Source organism: Kogia breviceps, chromosome 2, assembly GCF_026419965.1.
Source record: "Kogia breviceps isolate mKogBre1 chromosome 2, mKogBre1 haplotype 1, whole genome shotgun sequence".
In the NCBI taxonomy this organism is placed as follows: domain Eukaryota; kingdom Metazoa; phylum Chordata; class Mammalia; order Artiodactyla; family Physeteridae; genus Kogia; species Kogia breviceps.
The window spans coordinates 129865612-129884999 of record NC_081311.1 but is presented as its reverse complement, the minus strand read 5'-3'; the positions used below and the strand labels follow the sequence as shown (position 1 = coordinate 129884999).

Here is a 19388-nt window from a genome sequence, read left to right as displayed (position 1 = left end):
ACTATTTGCTTTGTAAAATACCCTGTTATGATGGTGAAGAAACAAGCTATATACTAGGAGAAAATATTGAAAACCACATATCTGACAAAGGACTCATATCTAGGATATATAAAAACTCTCAAAACTCAGCAGTAAAAATGCCAACAGTCTAATTAGAAAACTCAGTAAAAGACATGAAGTAACATTTCACTGAAGAGGATATCCAGATGTCAAATGAGCACATGAAAAGATGTTCAAAATCATTAGCCATCAGAGGAAAACAAAAGTTAACTATCACTAGTCACCTATCAGAACAGCTAAAACAAAAATTAGTGACAATATCTACCACTGGCAAGAATGTGGAGAAATTGAGCTCTTATACATTGCCATTGGGAATGTAAAATGGTACAACCACTCTGGAAAAGAGTTTGGTAGTTTCTTAAAAAAACAAAAAAAACAACTAAACATATGTGAAATACATGACCCAGCAAATGCACTCCTGGGCATTTATCCCAGCAAAATGACTGTACATGGTTGTTTATAGCAGCTTTATTTGTAATAGCCAAAACTGGAAACTATCAAAATGTCTTACAATAAGTGAATGGCTAAACACGGTATGGTGTGTCCATACCATGCAGTACTACTCAGCAATACAAAGGTATCAACTATTGATACACAGATCTCAAGGACATCAGGCTCAGTGAGAAAAGTCAATCTCAAAAGGTCACTCAATAATTCCATTTATGTAAAGACAAAATGATAGAGACTGAGAACAAATTTGTGGTACCAGGGGTTAGGGATGGTGGAGGAGAGCGGGGTTTGGGTGTGACTGTAAAGGAGTAGCATGAGAAAGATCTTTGTGGTGATGGAATAGATCTGTATCTTGTTTGCAGTGCTTTTTACATGAATCTAGATCTGTGATAAGATGACATAGAACTATATGTATACGTTGTAGTTAGTTTCCTGGTTTTGATATTGTACTATAGTTATATAAGGTGTTGTAACCATTAGTGGGACCTGAGTGATGAGTACATGCGATCTCACTATACTATTTTTTCAACTTTCTGTAAATATATAGTTATTTCAAATTAAAAAGTTACAAAATTGTCTTTTTTTCTTCTACCTTCCCATCCATCTCTGAGAAAAAAAATTGTTTTACCTCGCACCTCCATGTTTATTGCAGCATTACTTACAATAGCCAAGAGGTAGAAAAAACCTGAGTCCACTGATGGATAAATGGTTAAAGAAAATGTGTTATATATTTATACAATGGAATATTACTCAGCCATAAAAAGAAGGAAATCCTGCCATTTGCAGCAACATGGATAGACCTTGAGGGCATTATGCTACATGAAGTAAGACAGAGAAAGACAAATACTGTATGATCTCACTTATATGTGGAATCTAAAAACAAAAACAGGGCTTCCCTGGTGGTGCAGTGGTTGAGAGTCCGCCTGCCGATGCAGGGGACACGGGTTCGTGCCCCGGTCCGGGAAGATCCCACATGCCGCGGAGCGGCTGGGCCCGTGAGCCATGGCCGCTGAGCCTGCGTGTCCGGAGCCTGTGCTCCGCAACGGGAGAGGCCCGCGTATCACAAAAAAAAAAAAAAAAAAAAAAAAAAAAAAATACCCAAACTCATAGTTAACAGAGAACAGATTGGTGGTTGCCAGAGGTGGGGGGGTGGGTGAAATCGGAGAGGGTTTTCAAAAAATACAAACTTCCAGTTATAAAATAAATCAGTCTTGGTAAAAGCAAACAAAAAATGTTTTGCCTCCTTACTAAACCTAAGACTTTATTCATGCTTTTTGATTTTTATCCTTTTCTGTGTCCTCCAGAGACTTGTTTAATTGATTATTCATAAGACATATCCAGCTTATCCTTTCTTGACTGATTTATTTCAGATTGTCCTATCTTAACAAAATGATAAATAGAAGTGAACAAACCAACAAAACCTTTACTTCCCGTAAGTGGTTGTATTTGTATATTAAAGATATATATCCATGTTAACGTGTAGCTCTAGTTCATTTATTTTAATTACTATATATTTCATTATAAAAACACACCCCAATCTTTTATTTGCTAGTATTTCACTGTACAAATAATGCTGTAGTTTACATTTTTGTATATGACTTTATGCATATGTATGAGAGTTTTTCTGGGTTACATACTCAGAAGTGGAATTTCTGTGATATTGACTACATACAGCTTTGATTTTACTAAGTATTGCTTAATTTCTTTCTACAGTGGTTATATGAGTTTACACTATAAGTGCATAAGAGATTTCCTGGTCTACATTTTTTCCCAACTTTTGGATTTTCCTTAATTTTTGCCTCCCTACTCCATCTATGTAGAATCTGCTATGAAGTTCAATGGATTTTACATCTATAATTTAATTTTTTGTTTCTTGCTCTACTTTGACCAGTCAACAAGTAAAAAAAGAATTGATTCATCTTATCTTTCATATTCATATTTATCTCCATATTTCTGACTCAACTGCCACAATCTTAGTTCAGACCCTTTCCTCTTGCCTAATATTTTGCTACAGGCTGAATATTGTAATATCCCTCTTGGAAATCTCTTTCTGCTCCAATTCATCCTACTTAAAACTGCTAGTTCAATATTTCTAATCCAAGTAGTTTACCACTGTTTGCAGTGTTGAATAAATTTAACACTTAAAGTGATGTTCAAGGTTGTCTCTAATAAGGTCCTAAACTAGCTTTTCAGCCACATCTCCCACTATTTTCTATATATGCCTTATATACTAGCTAGACTAGATTACATTCAGTTATTAATTGATTAATTCATTCAAACAGTAGATACTGAAAGCTTTTATTAGGCTATACAAGTATATTAACACTTGAGTTTTGTAAGTGCTACTACTATAAAAATTAATAACTCATACTTCTTGTTATTAGGGGACTTGCAAGGTACCTCAAGCTATTCTTTGAGCATGCCCAATACTTTTCAGCCTCTACCCTCAGCATATTGTTTTCCCTCCACTTAGGATAGCTTTTTTCCTAGTTCCTCTGCCTAACCATCTTTGCTTTTCAAAAAAATCCTATATACTTTTCAAGGCCTACTTAAGATGTTAGCTTTGCATGAAGTCTTTTCTGATATCCTCAGTTAACTTTGCTCCTGTGGTACTATATTTCTGTTGCTTTCATGGCACATACTGTATTTCATGTATTTGCCTTAGTCTTCCATGGTGATAAGTACTTTGTCTATTCATCTGTATTGCCCATATAGCATTTAACATAATGTCTTATATAAGGTAGGCAAACTGTTAACTAAAATAATTTAATTAAAGATAACATATTAGTTAAATCCAAGTTCACCAATTAGACCTATTTGGGGAAAGATCAATTTGAATTAGAAAAAAAAATGCTTAATTATGTAATTTTATCTAGTGTTCTTACTTTAAAACAGTATAGAAAAACTAAATTATGGGTGGGTTTCTACTTAGTGATCTTTACAACTTGCTTTGATGAATAGTAGATTTTATTTGTGATTAGTTTAACAGTTGTTCAGTTCACTTTTAGACTCTTAAGTTAAAATTCCCTTAAATCAGGTTTTCAAACTGTACTCTGAGGAATTGTATGAGTTGGTTCTGTTGAGATGCGTTGGCTTACTGCTGGGTGCTTCCTCTGCCCCAAAGAGCAGCCCTTTATTTCTTTTTTACTATACAGGGCTTCTTCACAGGATTTTATTTAAGAAAGGATTCTTTTGCTGAAGTAGTTTAAAATAATTGCTAAGACTGTATAATATTTCAATTTTATCCATTTATTTAATATTTTCTAAGATCTTACAAAAAATACATTATTCCCACCTTCTTATTTTTTTGTATTACTACAAATTTAAAATCTGTAGTCCACGTGAATACGAAACTTCAGATAATTAAGCAAATAGTAGGTAATGGGCTTTGAACATGACAAATAGTTTATTCTCCAAATATTCTGCATTTTAATATGGATTTTTGAGGAGTTGTTAGAATATCAGGAGTTACTGGAATTTATATACAAATTGTTAGGTAGGCTAAGGAATTCTCTAGATCATGGCTTCTTAAAATTGAATGTGCATAAGATTCTGATTCATTTGGTCTGGGCTAGTGCTTGAGATTCTTTATTTCTAACAAGTAGTTTCAGCGTTGCTGGTCTGTGGACTACAGTTTGAGTAGCAAGGAGCTTGATAACCTTCCAAAGCCTATCACCACATTTTATTAGGATTTCATCCTTTGCCTTAGTGAAAGTAGGTTTTCAGTATTGCCATAGACACTTTTTGAGCTGTCTGTTACTCTACAGTCTGATTTATATTTTGCCATTTTAAAAGAAATTTCTGGGGTTTTAGGGAAATACCTTGTGTGTAGATTAATGATTGTCCTGTGATTATGTAGCTCTTTGTTTAAAATTATCCTTCACTATTTTTAAAATAGTTAGCCTTGAGAACTATTAGACTGTCAGTAGCAACTTTCAGAGAATTTAAGTTTGATAAGGAATATCTGTTTGGTTTATTTTTCTAATAAAACTGTAATATTTATTGGCTTTTATTATTTTGTAGGATATTGTTTGAGGTTAGATATTAAGTTGTTATGAAAATAAAAATAGGAAACAGTTTTGTTTGGCTAAAGTTGTTTAGCTGGTGTAAGTACTGCTTTTAAAAAAAACTATTATAATCATGAATTAGTAGCAATTGTATACCACAGCAGGCTAGGCTGTTAATTTGATCTGTAGTACACGTGAACTGAAAACTTAATTTGTGTAAATGGACAACCAATAGGACAGATAGTCATTTAGTTAAATAGCTTATACTCAAAAAGATATAAATCAATTCTGAGGAACATTAATGCTTTTCTTTAAGACATATATATCAAATATTTTCATAGTCTTTTGGGCTTTTATAGAAAATTGTAATAACTAAATCATAAATTTAAGTCATAAATCTTTAAGAAAATTCTCAAAATTGCTTATTTTTGATAAATGGAAATTAGTGATGAACTTTGTAGACCAGAACAGCAGAGCATTTTGGGGGGAAAAGTTATGATTTTTATCTAAAAACATGGTTATTATATCAGCCTTACATTATTTCACCTACTAATTGTCAGTAGTGAGAACTGCTGGAAGAATTACATTATTACAAAAGTGACTTTAAAATATATTATTATTTTCTTATTTAAGTAAGGACTAATATTGCTATAAAAGTTTTTATATGGAATTTATGTCAAATGTTGATAAAAGTTTTCTTCAAACCTCATTCAACAATTTTGTATAGAAGTAAACCTCCTTTGTTTCTTCTGGTAGCATCCATTGATTTTTTTTTTTTTCCCGAAGATACATTAATAGTGCTGATAGAAGCAGAACAATTGGAATTTACATTAAAAATAAATGTGATGAATAAAAAGCAGTACTCTATATAATAATGTTACAGTCTTGATTTTTCTTTACCAAAGTTCCAAAATCTAAAGGACAAAAATACTGACAAGGTCAAGAAAAAATGAAAGAAAGAACAAACGATGCAAAAAGAAAATGACCCTGAGGTCTTGGTTTAATACATATGTATTCCAGGATGATGGTTGATTTCATTAGCAAATCTCATTGTTATGCAATGTCTGTTCTTCTGCAGCAAAATGAATATTGTATTTTTACAGGCTCTGTGTGTATCTATTATGTTACAATAAATGAAAAAATATATATGTGTAGCTTTCTTTGGTTTACTCTTTTCAGTTTGTCTTTTAGGAAAAGAAAGAAAATTGAATTATATTCTTTCTTTTGTTACTAAATTTATTCAAAGCATTTCAATTTATATTATAGATATATTTCCTACTTTTGTTCCCTGAAATAAACAATTGTAAGGTGGTTAATAATGTAACCATTTAAATTATCCTATAACTTTTTACATGAATAGACTATAATCTTGATTGATTTAAGCTGATAATTAATATGAGGTTAACCATAAGCTTTCTAACATATTTTTAAATGTTAGGATGGGTTTTCTTATTTCAAGAAGAATGTTAAGCAAGTGTACATATTATGCCAAATGTAAATACTACTACCTTTTGCAATAGCAAAAATTGTATGTTGAGATTACTATAGTTAGATTTCAATTTTCGTAAAATAGGAAATTCAGAAATAACAAATTTCAGTGGCTCCACATTGGAAGAGTTCATTTAATCAGGTAAAAGACTGCATGACTCTTAGGGTTATGTATATGAATTCAAATGTGAATCAAACTGTACTGGACACAATTGTCATTTAATTTTAGTCATTTTGAGGTCTGACAATAATTTACAAAATCTGTTTGGCTTTTAGTAGTGTTATCAAAAGTTGTCACAACTAAAATTCTTTTGACAAGCTTGAAAATAGAAAAGCCCAAGATTTGATTTAATATAGGTTGATTGTATATTATTTAGAAATTATCTATATAATAAAAATTGGGGACTTCCCTGGTGGCACAGTGGTTAAGAATCCGCCTGCCAATGCAGGGGACACAGGTTCGAGCCCTGGTCCAGGAAGATGCCACTTGCCGTGGAGCAACTAAGCCTGTGCGCCACAACTACTGAGCCTGCGCTCTAGAGCCCGTGCTCTGCAACAAGAGAAGCCACCACAATGAGAAGCCCGCGCACCGCAACGAAGAATAGCACCCACTCGCCACAACTAGAGAAAGCCTGCACGCAGCAACGAAGACCCAACGCAGCCAAAAATAAATAACTAAAAATAAAAGTTGGCCTTCTGGCTCACTTGATGCAATCATAATAAATAACTTTTATGTTGGACAAACATGAGCTGTTATAAATATGTACAGCAGTTTATTAATGCACCATCTTAAGTTAATTTGTACCTATAATGTTTACATTTCATTGTTCACAATGGGTAATACAAAATAAGAAATTTCAAAATCTAGTAAGGGAGATCCCTAAAATAATTAGAGAGTAATACAGAGCTAAATCATGTGGAGAAAGAAGGTTTTCTGGGCTCAAATAGTTAGGCTCTGAGTGAGGGGCCTCCTGAAAGTGACGAGATCTAAGCTGATAGTGTGGTAAGGAAGAAATGGGAAACAAACATAAACAAACTTGTAGGTAAGAGAACATAACCTTGCCATCTTTGGGAGACAGCGAAGAGACCAACACAACTGCAATGGAATGTATTTGCTACTACTTATTTATTTACCCCACATGAAAATTAGATGGTAGCGTTGTTAAATTTTAGTAGTATTCAGTCCAGATGTATGGTGTGTTGAGGTGCTACTATTGTGGACCTTGTTTTATCTTGTATAATAAAATGGTAAATAGCAAATTGCTTTTATATTAATTTTACTGTCTTTCTCCCCCACCAATAATATGAAAAGTAAATGCTGCAAAAAATGCCAAGATTCATGCTCTAAAATAAATTGAAATTGGTGCAGACTGTCTGAGAAGGTAGGAATCTAGAAACTCTAAGTCAGATTTCTCTACCGTAGTTATAAATAACAAACTGAGGAGGAATGTAAATCATCAGAGATTGGGCTCCCAGGCTGTTGAATTGAGCAGGATCATGGAAGGTCAACAAAGAGGAAGAGAGGAACTGTTTTAAGTTAAAAGATCCCTTTTAAGTGTCTGGACCTATCCTACCAATGTCTTCTCCTTGATCTGGAACCACAGTTATCACTTGCATGTCCATTTTATTTACTCATCCAGCAGAAGAATCTGCATTTAGAAAATGAAATATGAACTTGGAATATGAAAATGGACTGTGAATTTAACAAAAGATGCTGGGGATTGTTAGTGTTTGTTTAAAGATCCCAATTAGATACATAGCTTCCTAGCAAGTTGGCTCATTTTCTGGGTAACCTTTCATCATGTTATGATCCCAACTTGCCCTGAAGAAAGGTTAAAAGGAATTTCATATGAAATTTGTTACTTAATCTCTGTAAAGATGCTGTTGAGAAAATTATTTTTTTGTCCAGGGTTGCATTATTGAAAAGTATGAATATATTTCTCTCAGTTCTAAGTACTAGGGAAAGCTTTGGTGCTTATTTGTAAAATGCAGTTTATACAGAATGAGAATTTTATAATTTGATCTTGTTTCCCACTTTACTTTGATTGCTAGGAAGCTCAGAGCTGAACCACTCACGTCTTAGAGTTGTGCAAGGCCTTATGACAGGCATTTCTGTGTTCCAGCTTTACTTTGTGTTTAATCTTTCTTGCTTCCCTTTATTTTCTCTTTATTCATATTAATTTACATTTTTTCTTTTTTTTTTGGTACGCGGGCCTCTCACTGCCGTGGCCTCTCCCGCCGCGGAGCACAGGCCCCGGACATGCAGGCCCAGCGGCCATGGCTCACGGGCCCAGCTGCTCCGCGGCACATGGGATCCCCGTGGACCAGGGCACAAACCCGTGTCCCCCGCATCAGCAGGCGGACTCCCAACCACTGCGCCACCAGGGAAGCCCCTTAATTTACATTTTGAAAGCATTCTGTTTTACTAATCATATGTCCATAAGTCACCTTAAGTTATTTTGAAATAAGATGGGATATAAATAACTATGGAAACCTTCCTTATTGCCAGCAGAATGTAAGCAAATAAATGTAGGAGCCTTTCTTCCTTCTCCTGTCCCCTTACCTGTCTTTCATTTTCATTTTGCAAGAATTTTTTAAGTCATGGAGGACTAATCTCCTCTGTGGTTCTTAGACCTGCGAGGGGCAAGGGAATCCTTTCTGGAGGTTTTTCCCTGTACAGAACTGCCAGGTATAGTGCGTTATGCTAAGTGTGCTTTACGCAAGAGTGCCTGACTGAGAGAATAAGTAGAGCTGAAATATATCTAGAGGAGGAAAGGTTTCCTTTTCTCACATGTTAGCTCAGAGGGGTTCTTTTTCTAACTCAGAGGGTATCATATTTACCCTGGTTTTGTCCTTGCCCTTTCAACCGAATTGTAAACTCTTACCCTGAAATTTGCTGACATTTGATAAAAGCTACCTCGAATGAAACAAAATTTCAAATTTATTTTCTTTACTTCTGTATTTTAATTTCATTATCCTTTAAATTTGATCCATATGGGAAACTAAGATAGTCCTGGGTCTTTGAAATAATAGTTTTCTAATTTAAAATTGTTTTGTTTCCATATATGAATTACATAGTCAAAGCTACCTATTTGGTAGGAATTATATCTTAAGGTATCTATAAAGGAAATAAGGGCTATGTCTTGCATTCCAGGTAACTATAGGATATTTGAATTATTTAATTGGACCAAGAAATTCAGCTGAAACTTTTAGTAATAGTTTTCTGAAAATTTGTTATTTCATGCATCATCATAGTAAAGATGGTGATTAGCAACCTAGATTAATGTTCAGTATTAAATATGTACTCCTTTCAAATGATACATATTAAATGTTTGTAACATAACCTGTTATGATATTTTGTATTCTTGGCACAGTCTTGTCTACTTAGGTGTTCTTTTTGTTGTCAGTGATTTTATTGACACTTTGTTTTGTTTTCTATTGCAATACATTAGAGTCTTTTTTTTTTTCTGTGGTACGCGGGCCTCTCACTGTTGTGGTCTCTCCCGTTGCGGAGCACAGGCTCCAGACGCGCAGGCTCAGTAGTTGTGGCTCACGGGCCCAGTTGCTCCGCGGCATGTGGAATCCTCCCAGACCAGGGCTCGAACCCGTGTCCCCTGCACTGGCAGGCAGACTCTCAACCACTGGGCCACCAGGGAAGCCCTAAATATTTTTAAATTAGTGAATTAGTTTATGATTTTGACAGAGTGTGTGTTTGTTTTATACCCTTAGTTTAAATCAGTCTTCATTCAACTATACTAGAAATTTCAGAGTGAAAAAACAGCAATTTGGAGGAAAAACTAAGGACAAAGAAACTTAATTTTCAAGCTAACAATATGTATTTTTAATGCTCACAGTTAAATATTTTAGGTTTTTTCTTTTTGATATATGAATTTTAAATGATGCAGGGAGTAGCTTCAAGTTATGTAAACTTTTTGATTCATATAATCGAGATTTTTTTCCCAAAGACTGCCACATGAATTATAGTTTTATTTTGCAAGAGCTTGTCTTTATTTATAACTCAGAAACTTCTTTTATCTATTTTCTTGAAGGAGTTGAAATTCAAAGACATTTCCCTATAGTTAGCCGGTTCTTGAACAGTTAATCTTAGTTTCTTTTCAAACCTTGTTACCTAGTGTTGCCTTGTTTTTAAATTTACCTGCCGAGAAGTAATTTTTTAAACCTACTTAAACAGATTCGTTTCTCAAGCATTCCTTATTATAAACTGTGTGCCTTCGCATGTCAGGAATAAACCCTCCTTAAAAAAGGAAGAAAGAACTCTTTATTGTCTGTTTTGACATTAATAAAATTAAGAAAAGAAAGATTGAGACATCAGCCTCACCTGGCTTAGTTTTGTCACGTGAGCGTTCACGGTTACTGGTGATCTAAGTGCTCCACCTGCCTTTCAGTTTGTTTACCAGGAAATCAAGATGTGTAAACTGCAGGAAGTACTATTTGACCCTCTCCGACAGTATCTCATTACAATAATTGCTAATCTCTGAATAAGACAGCCATGTTTTGTGAGTAACTGAGAGAGAGAGGTTGTGTTAGGTAGATTTTAGGTGTTTCAACAAATAAAGCATTGTAAATGCTTATTTGGATTATGTTTTCAGGATAGCTTCTGATAAAAGACATATGGTGACCTTTGGGGTCAGCAAAGCTAGGACACAATAGTAGGTATTCTTGCATGCCTTTTAACTGAAAAATATCACGGCTTGTTGTTTTGGAGTGCTGTCACTGCTCTGAATCGAAAGGATAATGGCTACTTCCTGATTAAACCTACTCTCCACAGTAAGCTGTTAATGTTATACTGTATGTCTTTTTCTCCTGTAAATGCAGTAGTATTTTGTGTTTTCTTTACTTTTTATCATTGTCTTTTATTAGATATATCTGTTGTAAGTAATTCCTGAAGTTGAAGTTTACAATTAGAGTAGAAACTACTGTTTTAAGTTTGGAGGATTTTTTTTTTTTTAATGGAAAAGTATTTTTGTTTGGTATTAAATCCAACCTTCTCATATACTTACTGTAGATTTTGGTTAAAGAAATTAGCTTTTAAAAAAGACATTGAAATGATAAATTATATTAAGCTGTCACTTTCTTGGCACTCTAAGCAAAATTTTAAAAATAACTTATGTAGTAAGTCAGATTAATTTGTTCAGGGAATATTTGGGTAAACTAATTTTATTTTTATTTAATACATTTCATAAATCTATTTAAATATTTTGTCAGGATTATTGATAATTGTTTTAATTATTAAATTAAATAATTATTCTTAAATTAATTATGAGATCCCTGTGATGTAAAAACAATATTAAGCACTCAGAATATAAGGAGGGGAATAATGAGCTTCTTAGTTTTAATCCTAAAGCTGGCAGTCACTCCATCTGTGGTCTTGGGACAATCATTTAAACTGCTTACCTTGGTTTTCTTGTCTACTGTTCATATGTGTGCTAAGTAAAATGAATGTTGTTTTTCTTGTAGTACAAAGTGTAAAGAAAATGATTATTCATAAGTATTTTATAAAATGGACAACTGACCCTGAACATAGAATAGGAGAACATTTAGGAGTCACAGTAGACAAGGAAATAATTGAAAAATTATTTCTGTTGTAAAATAGTGGAAGGTAAAGTTTAAAATAAACACTATATAACTGCCCTTTTAATTTCAACAAAATTGTTAGTTTTGCTAAATCCCTAATAAAACATTACCAGAGGATTCTACATATTGTTGGGTACATGACTAAAATGAGAAGTGGAAAGCTTGGAGGTGATTTAGTAAAGAGTCACAAATATACCTAAATTATTTAACTTTTTCTCAAAAGTCTTATTCCTGGAAATGAGATTATTTAGAGTAATGGGAAGAAGATGTGTATATATTATAGGCCTATAAGTATAGTTCACCTAAAAAGTAAGATGTTTAATTTTTAAACTCTAGTACTAGGCATCCTGGTTATATTTTAAAATACTATGAAATTATTAAACACTGAAGGCAGCTACTGAAGATGGTCATAGAACCTAACATTCAGAAATATTTTTAAAATATTCTGGGATAATGTAAATACTTTTGCTGAGAGAGTTAAGGTAAATTCTTTTGCAAAATGCTTATCAAAGATATTTTAGGTAACTCGGTAATTTCATTCTAAGGAGCTTCCGAAGATTATATTTAATGAATATTCCAACTTAGTCAAGTTATTGAAGTAGGACTTATAGTAGTGCCTCTGTTTAATTTGTTAATTAATTTATTTATTTTTGCTGCATTGGGCCTTTGTTGCTGTGCACGGGCTTTCTCTAGTAGCGGCGAGTGGGGGGTACTCTTCGTTGCAGTGCGCAGGCTTCTCATTGCGGTGGCTTCTCTTGTTGCGGAGCATGGGCTCTAGGCGTGTGGGCTTCAGTAGTTGTGGCACACGGGCTCAGTAGCTGTGGTTCGTGGGCTCTAGAGCGCAGGTTCAGTAGTTGTGGCACACGGGCTTAGTTGCTCTGCGGCATGTGGGATCTTCCTGGGCCAGGGCTCGAACCCATGTCCCCTGCACTGGCAGGTGGATTCTTAATCATTGTGCCACCAGGGAAGTCCTGGTGTTTAGTTTGTAATAGCAAATAATAGATGTCACTTATTGAATACTTAATATGTGCAAACTACTGGGCTAATTTTATTGTAGGAGAGGCAAACTTTTAACTTTACCCTCTTAGAGTTCTATTTGGCAGGGCCTGAGAATTAAATTGACATAAGATAGATCAACAGGAGAAAAGCATGCACATTTATTTAATACAAAGTTTTGTGTGAAACGGAGTCTGCAAAAGGAATGAAGACCAAAGAAATGGTGAAATCTACTTGTTTTATGTTAGGTTGACCAAAGAGAGGCAATTGTGGAAAAGTGCCTAAGCTTATGTGGGGAGAGGAAAGGAAGATAAGAATTATTTTAACAAGGTCTGTTTGTTGAGAATTCTCTCAGTCTCAACTTTTCATCTTTGATGATAAGAATGTTACTCTCCTTCTGGTATAGGGAGGACATCTTTCGTATAGTAATTTCATTTCCTGCTTTTAAGAGAAAGAAGGAAGGTCAGTGTTTTCCTTGTATTTGCTGTTTTTCAAGTGCCTTTAACTCAAAACAGTCAATATGCCAGAGCAGCGTATTTTGAAGAAGCATGTTCTGAATTCCTTCATTATCATCTTATTTTACATTCATGATAATCACATGAGGTATAGGTAGTATCATTACCCCCATTTCTACTGATAAGGAAATAGCTGTAGAGAATTTAAATGATTTCGTCAATGTCCTTTAGTCAATAAGTGCCAGAGCCAGACCAAAATCTCTAACAAAATCTAGAAAGAACTCAGTCTTCAGTGTCATGCCTTTAAGCATTGTGTTTATATTTTGGAGATAATAAAGGTGCTAAAGCCTTTGATTTAGATGGGGTTTTTTTTCACCAGTTTATCAAATATTAGAGTCCTTACTAAGTGTCAGACACTCCAAGTACATTCTGCAATAGTAATGGAAAGCAAAATAAAATCCCTTGTTTCATGAAACTTACAGTTTAGTGGAAGAGGCAAAAATATAACAGGCTATTATAGTACAATGTGATAACTGATATAATAGGGGTAAGTGCAAGATACTAAAGGTGACACAAAGAAGTTCTAATGTCTTCTGTTATTTATATATTTAATTTATATTTAGGGTGCTGTTCTAGGGATATATAAGTAAATAACATTTTCAAAGGTCTCTGCTCTTGTGGAACGTATATTGGGGTGGAGTCAACAGTAAGCATAATAAATAAGTATATAGCATGTTAGAAGGTGACAAGTGTTACAGAGGAAAGAAAAAGTAGAGAAGGGTAGGAAGGCTGTGGTGGTGATGAGTTGGGTGATGTTTGAGCAACGATCAGGGAAGTTAACTATGCAGATATCTTTGGGAAGAGCCTTCCAGTTAGAGGACTCTAGGCAAAAGCATACCTGGTGTGTTCAGAGTAATGATTGGAGTTGAGTGAGGGAGAAGAGAGAGTAGGAGGTTTTAACAGAGATGATTGGGGCTTTACAGAGCACTGTAGGGACTTTAAGGAGCCATTGCAGGGCTTTTGGTTTAAAAGCTTATAAGTTTGGTTCTGGCTTATGTTTTTAAAGGTTCACTCCACTTGCTATGTGGAGAATAGACTGTAGGGAGGCATTGACCACCAGTTAGAAGTCTCTTAGAGTAATCTGATTGAAAAGTAGTGGCTTAGGTAAGGCTGCTAGTGGTTAAATTCTGGATGTTTTTAAGGTATAACCAAAATGTTTTCTGATGGATTGGATGTGGGATATGAGAAAAAGAGAAGGCCAGATGACTCCAAGGTTTTTTGCTGAGCACTAGAAGGATGGCGTTGCCATCAACTGTGAGATGGGGACGGTTTTCATAGGGAGCAGGTTTGGGATAGGGAAGGACAATCAGGAGTTTGGTTTGGGACATGGTAGATTTTTAAGTGTTTAATAGATATGCAAGTGGAGATTGTGGGAAGATTTTCCAGAGGAGATACTGTCTAAATTGAGGCTGAAGAATGAATTGGTGGTGATTTATGATGAACTTTGAGAGCATTCTTTATACACTTAGATGAATCGGCTTTTTCTACTTTTACATATTTACAAACTAGAGTAACATCTAAACATCTAAAAAGTAATAACATTTAAAAGTAATAAAATTGTTTATCTCAACAAATTATTCTAAGTAGTTAAGTTTTCAGAGTATTTCAGTAGCTACTATATTCATGAGTTGTGCTGGGTGCTTTTACTTATATTGATTCTCACCATAATGCTGTAAGGTAAGTTTTTTTCCATTTTGCATTTGGAGAAACTGGGTCTGAAGGAGATTAAAATTGCCTAAGGTCATTGATATATTAGATGATAGGTCTGGATTCAAATCTAGGTCTTTTTTTTTTTTTTTTTTTTTTTTTTTGTGCTAGGCGGGCCTCTCACTGTTGTGGCCTCTCCCATTGCGGAGCACAGGCTCCGGACGAGCAGGCTCAGCGGCCATGGCTCACGGGCCCAGCCGCTCCGCTGCATGTGGGATCCTCCCAGACCGGGGCACGAACCCGCGTCTCCTGCATCGGCAGGCGGATTCTCAACCACTGCGCCACCAGGGAAGCCCCAAATCTAGGTCTTTAGATTGTATAGTCCATGCTCCTTATTTTAAAAATGTATATTTTTAACCTTGCAAAGTTTTAAACATTTGTTTTAAGGTCTCAAGGAGTTGTCTTTTTGAGCATTAGTTATTCTGTATTGTAGCATAATGATACCCTTGAGACATAAGATTTGTAGATTCTTGGTCATGGAGGCAAGCCATTTGTTCATCTTTTTAAAGTTTCTACACAGCTTTCAGTACAGTTTCCTATTACAGATACTCTCTCCATTCCTGGCCCCCGTTCCCATGTGTAGTGCTTAATATGTGCTTAGAAATTTACAGCTGCTATCATCATCATCTTTATCCCTCTTTGTAATATGCTGTGACCTTGGGAATCTCAACCCAAGCTTGTTGGATCATGTGTAAATTATAAAGCCTCAGAGATTAAGGGTATGAGGACTTCCCAATTAATGAAGAATGAGTTTTAACTCATTTATTTTGTCTGATGGAAACCATTTTTTGTTTCCTTCTCTTTATTGACTGTTTTCTGGGGAACTGAATTTGATAAATAGCTGTATTTCTGGCTGGAAAAGCAATATTCTCTGAGATGCCAGTGGGTATTTTCACTGTAAAAGTGAACATAAGTCATTCTACTTTGGTAGGGAATAGAAGAATAGTTGTTCATTGAAATAGATTTACTTTTGATGTAATGATGCCATATTTTAAAAAACTTTAACCTTTTGCCTATAGATCAAAATACGTTATTTCTTAAATTTCATGTGAGCTAATACTCTTTACATTTATGATATGTTTTCAAAGACATAGTGAAGAGCAAATCATTCAGACATTCTGCAGGAAAGAAATATTTTAGCAAACACATATTATGCATTTCTGTAAGTACCAATTTAAAAAAGAAAACCCTGCTGTGGATTAAAATAGCCTATAAGCCTCAAAGGTCATTTTAAGCATATACTAATTTTCTACATAGGTAGAAAATTTACCTAGCCTTTGTATCTCTGTTCTATAAGTATATAACTTTACCCCAAGTGTGCTATATATATTTCTCAAGTTTTTATGCTATTTTCCAAAGGAATATCATATATATATATATATATTCATTCTTCCTATTCTTTTCTCTAAAGTCTTCCTTCTCTCTCATCATTATACCCCAAATTCTTATGTATAATTTATTTTAAGATCACTATAATCATTAAATAAGATTTTTAAGTAAACCAAACTTTTGGTTGGCCCCCAAACACCTTTTTTATTATAATTCAATTGTCTGTAATTTCATATTTTATTTAATCCTGTTCAGGATTAAATGTATATATCCTGTACATTTCTACTTAGACATAAAAATATTTGTATATATGTTAAATATGTATTCCTCACCTTTTTCATTTTTTCTTTGGACGGTATCTTATCTTTAATTCATTTGGGGAAAAAGAAAAATGATTGGTCAAAGAGAATTTTCTGTTAAAAGTATCCTACTACCTATTTTTAATAGTTATAAAACTAAGTCTGTTACTTCCTTGATTCATTGGAGTGCCCAGGGAATGAGTATTCGGATGATTTTTTCCTAGAAATAACAGTTGTTATTGAAATTCTTACTTAATGGATATGTGCAAGTGTAAAATTGAAATATTTTTTGATAATTTGAAGATGATAGAGGGCTGTTGGGTTCTGATTTGACAATTTCAGCTACTACTAATCTCGTTTGGTAAAAAAAATGTACAAACAAATATCAAATATGAGTCTTGATTTCATAATTTGAGCAACTAATCTTGTTTTGTAAACAAAGCATAATCAAGTATTAAATGTGTAATAGTAATTTAAAAACACCAGAGATTTCAAAAGGAGGATGAAATTAAATGCTAAATGAGTGATATAAACAAGTAAAATACTATGAGTTGATAATAAAAGAAGGTCATAGAATGATCAGGGAAGGCTTCTTTAAGGAAAAGGGACCTGAGCTTCAAACATTGAAGAGGGACTTCAAAAATTAATTGTGATAACATTTTTATTGAGATATAATTTATACACCATACAGTTCACCTGTGTAAAGTGTACAATCCAGTGGTTTTTGGTAAATTACATTATTACATTTTTGAAGTGGTAGTAAAAATATATAACATAAAAGTTGCCATTTTAAAAAAAGTTGCCATTTTAATACTTTTTATGTTTACAATTCATTGTCATCAATTACATTCAAAATGTGCAAACATCACCACTGTCTATTTCTAAAAATTTTCATCATTCTAAATAGAAACTCTGTAACTGTTAAGCACTAACTCCATTTCTCCCTACCCCTGCCCCTGGTAAACTTGAATCTACTTCTGTCCTGTTGATTTGCTTATTCTAGATATTTCCTATAAGTGAAATCATATAATATTTGTCCTTTTGTGTCAGGTTTATTTCACTCACTATAATGTTTTCAAGGTTCATCCAAGTTATAGCATGTATCCCAACTCCATTGCTCTTTAGGACTCAGTGATATCCCATTATACATATAAATAAATATAATATATATATACAAACATATAAATATATATATCATTTATTTGTCCATTCATCTTGATGGACATTTGGATGTACAAATATTTGTTCAAGTCTCTGAATTTTTTTTGCTATGTATGTACCTTGGAGAAGAATTGCTAGGTCATGTGGTAATTTTATGTTTAGCTTTTTGAGGAACAGTCAAACTGTTTTCCATAGCAAATGTCTCATCAAGCATTAATTTTTATTTTATTATACTATAGATATACAGTATGTAAAAAATTAGGCTGAATGAATACTGGCTTTGGTAAATACCATATTTTTTTTTTAAAGGAGCAAGGAAAGAAAAGAAACAAAAAGCCATGTGTTACAGGTGAGAAAATGTGTATGTATAAAGAGCTACCTCTTAAAGTGAATTTTAATAAAATAATTAAACCTTTGGGTTGTATGTTATCTCAATATTGATCTAATAGTTTATAAAACATGATCACCAAATTTCTATTTCTCAGTCCCTAGGCATCTATTATAAATAGATAGGTACAGATATTTCCATAAGTAGTTAGTGCAATTTAATTTACTTCTGCCCAATTTTAAGATACTTCTTTTTTAGTTTTTTAGTTACCTTTTTTGCACTGTAAAGTAAAATCTCCCTTAATTATATCTAACTGGAAAATATTCCAGTATATTCTATTTAGTCATTTTATATTTATTTACTTCATATAGGCTAACATTTTATATAAGTCTGAGGTAAAACACTAGAGGTATTTCAGTTGACATTTAAAAAATGACTCTCAACGTATAAATTCTGGAATTCAATGTGAGTTAGGAAAACAGTGTTTACCTATCTTTTCATATATCAATGAAGGACCACTAAGCCAAAAGAAGCTTATTTCATGGGCTTGATAAGATCATATGACTCAGGAAATGGGAAGCAATATTGGGATAGGGAAACTTTTTGGCCTAATTACAAATTCCCTAGGAGAGATATGTAATATCACAAACACACATACAGTAATGAATCACACTTGTGAACTCAATATGGAAATAGTAACAGCAGATGTAATGGGTCTTCCTGGTAAGAATATTGGTTAGGATATCGAGAGGTATTTCTCATCAAGGGTGTACATGTGAATATTTGATGCATAGGGAGTTTGAAATAGCCAGCAATTTTGAGAAAATTGACACAAGGTAGCTCATGGAATAATTTTTGTTTTCTTTGTTCAAACCTCTGAGACAAACTTCTTAATATTGATTTGAGCTTAGTGAGTCTTGCCATAACTAAGTAGGAACAGAGAACGAGGTTATGGGGTGACTAAATCATCAACAAAGGTTAGACTTAGGGAAAAACGTTTGGGAAATAATTTTCCACTTGGTTAAAACCAAAAAGACAGTAGTCTATTACGTACAGAATTGTGGTAGACTTTTAAATACTTTGAATAACCTACTGAAAATTAAATAATTAGATAAAATATTTAAAAAAAATTTTATTGTGGCATTGAGCTAAGGAAGTAAAGAATTTAAAGGGATCAAAAACTAAGTGAAATAGAAAATTTAAGGAGGGGGATTAGAAGACAATATTGTTAAAATGTCCATAGTACATAAAGAGACCCTATAGACTGAAAGCAATTCCTATTAAAATCCCAATGGCATTTTTTACAGAAATAGAAAAAAGAAATTCTAGAATTCATATGGAACCATGAAAGATCACAATAGCCAAATCAATCTTTAGAAAGAAGAACAAAGTTGGAGGCATCACATTTCCTCATATAAAAATATATTACAAACATACAGTGGTCAAAACAGTA

General features: G+C 33.7%; 1 protein-coding gene across 43 annotated transcripts in view; it reads left to right on the top strand.

Moving 5' to 3' along the window:
- Positions 1–19388, top strand: part of BAZ2B (bromodomain adjacent to zinc finger domain 2B) — a 390894-nt gene that overhangs the window by 207284 nt on the left and 164222 nt on the right. For 9 of the 43 annotated variants that reach the window (XM_067026139.1, XM_067026133.1, XM_067026150.1 and 6 more), the window contains exon 1: positions 10415–10793. The exons of 30 other annotated variants lie outside the window; for them this stretch is intronic. The gene's annotated coding sequence lies outside the window, so the exon portion shown is untranslated. Of the gene's footprint in view, positions 1–10414; positions 10794–17916; positions 17957–19388 lie in introns of those variants that run through there. 4 more of the 43 variants (XM_067026121.1, XM_067026125.1, XM_067026146.1 and 1 more) reach the window with 4 other exon arrangements.